This window comes from Galeopterus variegatus, unplaced genomic scaffold (genome assembly GCF_000696425.1).
Source record: "Galeopterus variegatus unplaced genomic scaffold, G_variegatus-3.0.2 Scaffold5357, whole genome shotgun sequence".
NCBI classification, from domain to species: domain Eukaryota; kingdom Metazoa; phylum Chordata; class Mammalia; order Dermoptera; family Cynocephalidae; genus Galeopterus; species Galeopterus variegatus.
The window spans coordinates 94,696-101,309 of NW_007731468.1; the positions used below are offsets into that span (position 1 = coordinate 94,696).

The 6,614-nt window shown below is 42.3% G+C and overlaps 1 protein-coding gene across 1 annotated transcript in view; it reads right to left on the bottom strand.

The window, feature by feature from the left end:
• The window catches only part of LOC103604711 (transmembrane protein 132C-like), a gene marked incomplete at its 3' end in the record, with an annotated part of 225,599 nt that overhangs the window by 91,487 nt on the left and 127,498 nt on the right, over positions 1-6,614 (bottom strand). The gene's annotated exons all lie outside the window — the stretch shown is intronic.

A 6,614-nucleotide genomic window follows, 5' to 3' on the forward strand; every position in this document is an offset into this window, starting at 1 on the left:
CACAGTGTGGCCACACCGCTGGGAACGTGGCTGCTGCTTCCTCATCACTCCTCTGATGAAGAGTCTATCAAAGGGATCATCCTCATATGAGAACAGTATCATGCTTCCATTCATCCTCAGAAGTCATCTCATGGACTTCTTTATGTTAGTTTCATGTACTCTAGACTGGGAAAACAAAAGGGACCCCGACAGCCAAAATCTTTCCCCTCTGGTGCAGCTGCAGTCAACATAGGGCTGAACACAATGTTTCAAATGTTCAGGGAATGGGTGAACAGGCCTAATACAGTTAAATGAAAAGGGTAAAGAAACAATGCTTACAGGTCCAAAATGTCAATCAGTTCCTTAGGAAAACCTCATCCAAACAACACAGGTTGTAAGAAATACACGCACAAAATGTCAGTCATTTTTCTCTTCATTAAACATATGTTCATACTTGTGCAATTTTCTCTGGTAGTTTTCTTTAATCTGAAAACCTAGAATGCAAGGGAATCTAAAAGATCAGAGATTGCTATTGATTATTTATAGGGTTTTTTTTAACCTATTCAGATTATTTACATCAATGACTTAAATGTAGCTCCTAGGGGTCAAATTATGGCAGAAGATACATATTCTGGGTTTTCCCCAAACAGGTGGTGAATTTCTTAGAAAGAACATAGCATTTGGAGAAAGAATACCATCTGCTTTCTCTAACCTGCCAGATAGCTTTGGATGAATTACTTTTAATGTCCTTAAATCTCAGTTTCTTCACCTAAAACATGAATAACCTCTATCCTGCCCAGGTCTCAAAGGTTTACTGTGATGACAAAATGATGTAACATCCATGGAAATGCTTTTGCAAATTATAAAGTTCCATAAAGACAGGAAGAATTTTTATGTCTTACATTTACATTTTCCTATTTGGTATATATTTTTTATAATACTGAGTGTTTAACACAAGCCATCTTAGAGAATCTGTAAGTATATCTTATGAGTTATCTAGCTATGTAACAAACTAACCCCCATATTTGTGGCTTAGCACACACATATCATCTCAAAGGTCTGTGGGTCAGGAATTCTGGCCAGGCTCAGTTTGTCCTCTGCTCCACGGTCTTCCTTTAAGCTGAATTCAAGCTTCAGGAGAGGCTGGGTTGTTCAATAAAGGTTCACCTAGAAAAGGATCTGCTTCCAAGATCACATGGTTGTTTAGAGGATTCCGTTCCTCATGGGTTGTTGAACTGAAAGCTTCAGTTCCTCATTGTCTGTTGGCTACAGAATACTCTCAGTTCTCTGCCAGGTGGACTTTGCTAACATGCAAGACAAGGAGACACTAGAGTCGCTAGCAATGCATAAGCCCTGATCTTTATAACCCAATCATGGACATGACATATCATCACCACTGGTTGGTTAGACATCCCACAGTCTAGCCCACACTGAAGAGGATAGGATCACAGAAGGGTATGAATACTAGGAGGGTTATTGAGNCACGGTCTTCCTTTAAGCTGAATTCAAGCTTCAGGAGAGGCTGGGTTGTTCAATAAAGGTTCACCTAGAAAAGGATCTGCTTCCAAGATCACATGGTTGTTTAGAGGATTCCGTTCCTCATGGGTTGTTGAACTGAAAGCTTCAGTTCCTCATTGTCTGTTGGCTACAGAATACTCTCAGTTCTCTGCCAGGTGGACTTTGCTAACATGCAAGACAAGGAGACACTAGAGTCGCTAGCAATACATAAGCCCTGATCTTTATAACCCAATCACGGACATGACATATCATCACCACTGGTTGGTTAGACATCCCACAGTCTAGCCCACACTGAAGAGGATAGGATCACAGAAGGGTACGAATACTAGGAGGGTTATTGAGAGGGGCCATCTGAGACGCTGCCTACCACCGACACCTTGTCTTTCCTAATAACAACAGCTCCTGCCACAGGCCAAGCGCTGGACATGTGCCAAATCACTTGCTCTGAGGGCAATCTCATGAGGTGGGAAATACCACCTCCCTTTCAGAGATTAAAAAAAACCTGAGGCTCAAAGTTAAGTATCTTCCCCACGTTGCACAAGAAATAAGTGGCAGAGCTGATTTCAAATTGCAGGTGTTCTCTCTCAACCACGTTGGTGTACTTACCTTGTTTTCTGGAACATAGGATTAATAATACTCATATCTCGGGGCCATTCTAAGAATCAGAGACTGTCAATGGCTGAATTAGGACTGCTACATAGAAGAAGCATTGTGGGGGATGGGGGAAGCCATCATGGGATGGGCACATGGCTATCATGGGATGGGCATAGGGTACTGGCCTTTGGCAGAACATAATCATTTTTATTTGAATTTTTTGCTGGATTGGGGGACTTCTGGAGATGATTCAGGAATGGCTAAAGTCTCTCCTAACTTACTAGTCCTTGGAAAAGCTGCTAGAAATAACAGTTATATTACAAAGGTGTTATGGACTGCATGTCTGTGCTTCCAAAGTTCATATGTTGAAACCTTAACTGCCAAAGCAATTGTATTAGGAGGTGGAGCCTTTGGGTGGGGGTTAGGTTCATATGAGGTTACGAAGGTGGAGTCTCTGTGATGGAATTAGTGTCCTTATAAGAAGAGAAAGAGACTGGAGCTTGCTCTCTTCCATGCGAGGACACTGTTAGAAGGCGGCCTTCTGCAAATCAGGAAGTGGGTCCTCATCAGACAATGAATCTGTTGATGCCTTGATCATGGACTTCCAGCCTCCAGAACTGTGAGAAATACATGCTTGTTGTTTAAGCCACCCAGTCTATGGTATTTTTGTTTCAGCCGCCTGAACAAACTAAGACAAAAGGCAATGTTTACCAAGCAATTACTAAGTAACAAGCACAGTTCTAAGCTTTTTACATTTTGAAATCACTTTTCTTCTTTACCACAGTCCTATGATATCCTTATTTTGTGAATGAGAAATCTGAGGTCTGAAGAGCAATTTTTCCCAGACTGTAGAGAGCCAGAATTCAGTCACATCACACACAGGCTTGCCCCAGAGAGCTATGGCCCAATGCTGGGAAAACAGGAGCTGCTCTGAAAATAGAGTCCATCTGATGATCATATCATTGTTATTGTCATTATTACAGGAGGCAAATAAAAGCTCTTGGCTTGAGACAATGTTGCCTTGACTATTGAAGTCCCTCTCAGAGCTGGCCAGCTGGTTCTTGCTCCTGTGTTTGGAAACATCAGAAAGCCCATTTCTCCCCTCTGCAGCTGAGCCTTCTCCTTCCCGTCTGGATGACCTCCCTCCAGACTGGCCTCAAGGGACCACCAAGACTCAACTCTCATGTTTGATTCCTGGATGTCTTTCTACTCCAGAGGACCCACCTTGGTTTTCCACACTCCTGGCTCCACGTTAGTTTTCTTTCAACATTCAGACTGAATATTTTCACAGTCATGCTGGTGGCAGGGATGACAAGCTGTCTACTTCTTCCACAGTGGCCTTCTAGCTCAGCATGTGACTAAGCAGGATAAAAGATGGCTCATCCCAGCTTCCCTTGCAGTGGCGTGTGGCCATGTGTGTATGCTCTTCCCAGGAGAAGCGACATGCACAACTTTGATAGGAAGAGGAAGGCTCCCTGCTCCCCCTCTGTCCCAAACTCTAGCTGGAATTTAGCGTGGTGGCGAGGCATCCTGGACTGTGTTGGCCACAGCAATATGTTGTCATGATGGCACAACAGGCTGAAAGGAGCCTGGGCACCCAATGCCCCTTCAGAGTGAAGCTGCCACATGAACCTAAACATCCAAGCAAGGGAGAAATCAACTCCTATCTTGCTGAATCTGTGATTTTTGGGTCTCTGTCACAGAAGCTGACCCTCTTATCCTAACCACCCATCTAAACCTTCATGATGACCACTGCGGTTTCAAGAGAGTGGCTTGCCTTTGTCAGTCCATTGCAGGACTGCAAGGGGTGGAGATCCTCAGCCAGAGCAGCCAGGCAAGGATTAAGGTGACTTGCTTTTATCTTTAGCTTAAGCCCCAGTGCTTCCTTCCAAGGCAGAAAATTAAAGGCATGATGGATGAGGTGCCTTTGCCATTTAGCTGGCCTAGTTTACACACCGCTGGTGAAAAAATACTGCACTTGAGATGGAACAAGTAAGGAATAATAAGGACCACTTATAAAGAATTAATGTGATGTTGAAAATGGAAAGGAAAAAGTTATTAGGTTACCGAGGAAAGACATGGAGAACAGCCTTGCAGAACAATCTGTCACTATGTCTTTGAGAAGAGAAGTAGATGAGAGGTTTAGAGGGCCAATTTGAAGTTATTAAAATAATCTCTTTGTGTTAAGTAACTGTCACTTTTTATCCTGACATTTTTAAGAAAATAAAGGTGTTGCTATGTTTTTTCCCAAACAAAAACCACAAGTATTTTGTCAGCTGAGGGGGTTTGGGTGTCATTTCTGAATGCTTGGCACCAGGCAACATGGCATTGTGAAAAGTAATAGAGAAGAGAGTAGATAAGGTCCCCAGGCTTGTGGAGACAGTAGCTTGAGAAAGACAGTGGTAAGAAGGTAGAATACACACCTGAGTTTTATTATGGTCTATTGCAGGAGTCTAACTGGCTGCCTGTGCTACCTGGGAGCCCTCTCTCCCAATCTGCTCTCTTCACATTTGCCAGTAATATATATATATATATATATTACATAAATGTGAGTGTGCCACCATCCTGTTTAAAATATTTTAAAGGCTTCTCATTGCTCTTAGGATATAAACAAAGTCACTTCTCCATGGTCTGATGTCCACTACCCTCCTTGCTCGCCACCTTCCCATCAGTGGACTTCCATGTGCAATGTGCCATCTTGGATCATGCCAGCAAGGGAAGCCCTGAGTGGTACTAGAGCAGCAAGAGAGAAGGAAACTGGGCTTCAAATGGCATTGCAGAGAAGAACCAAACTACTTAAGAAAAAGAATGACCAGAAAAATAATTTTTTTGTTTGTTTTATACCACTTTAATCAAGGTTTCTTTTGCAAGCAATTGACCCATATCCTAACTCATACAGTCCTGTATTGTGGGTTCTTTAATACTACATGTTTCTTCATTGAACCTGCCAAAGTCATGACTAAGTATTTCTTGGTGTGCTTACTTTATTATTCTCTGTTTTTTTTTTTTTAATAAGCAGTAATTTCTATGAAGTCAGGGTCCATACCTTTCTTATTAACATTAATATTCTGGTGCCTTTCAGGCATTCAATAATATTTAATTAATGAATACAAATACAAAAATCCAGGTGCTCATTCTGAGACCCTCCGATCAGGCTTTTGTTGTCAGAAGGTTCCTTACTATGAAGATTTAACAGATACTGAGAACGCAACACATGAAGGTTCTTTAGTTCCCATGACTTTCTGCTCCCTGCAGGTCTCTGAGTCCTGTGTGGCAGCCTGGCATGAAAAATAAAGATAAAGGAGCTCTATATTTTTTTTATGACTAGCAAGTTTCAGGCTTGGGCAAAGCTGTGAAGTTCTTGTCAACTGGAATGACATCTTAGGAAAATGTCTACATGTCTAGCAGTGCCTAGCACAGCAATGGCATAAAAATTTGCTTCATAAATCCATTACTGAATGAGTGATAAACCCTCCCCCTTCCTTTATCACAGCTACTGAGAGGATGAGAACTGGTGTGAAGGGCTGGGGTGGGAAAAGGAGGCACAGAGCACAAGAGCGTGTTTGGTTTCCACTTATGTGCCACTTTGTAAATCTCAGGGCTCTTCTCGGATGCCCTTCTCCCAGCACATCCAAACTCTCTGAGCCTATTCCTTCATCTCTACAATGGACAACATGCTCTAACTTAGTAAATCTTCACAAGCATCATTCATTTATCTGGTCATTCAGCAAATATTTCCCATACTCTCAGCACAAGGACTCTGATCCCATTTGTAAACAAGAGACAAGACAACTCCACATACCGTTGCAAAGACTATTTATGTGTTTATTCATTTAACAAATATTTCCAGTCCCTTCCGTGTATCAAAATCTGATCTAAGCACTGAAAACACAGAGATGAGAACACTGGGCATATCCCTACCTTTGTGAAGCCCGCATTCTCATGGGGATACAGGTGGTAAACAAATAAACAAGGTAATTCTATACTTGTCAGTTCTAGAAATAAAATGAAATAGATGATTGATGCTTGTGGTCACAGACAGCCTCTCTGAGAATATGACATTTTAGATAAGATCTAAAAATTGGAATGATCCAGTCATGCAAAAAGTCCAGGCAGAGTGAGCAGCAGGTGCAAAGGTCCTAAGGCAGGAACACACTTATCTCATGAGGTACAGGTGCCACAGAAGGCCAGTGTGAAAGAAGAGCAGTGATCAGTGGGAGAAGCATAGGGTAAGGTTAGGGAGGTGGGCAGGGGCGATCACCCGGGGCCTTGGAGGCCATGGTCAAGGGATGAGATTTATTCTGGGTGTGATGGGATGCCACTTGAAGACTGAGCCAATAGGAAGTTCCATGATCTGGTTTATGTTTGATAGAGAACACTTTGGTCATTTTGAGAAGAAAGGATGGGACTGGGATTTGATGAAAAAGTGCAAACAGAGAGTCCAGATTAAATGAGAATTTAGAGGAAACGGTCTGCACATAGTATGTGTTCTTTTTTTTTTTTTTTTCCTTTTTTTCTTTTTT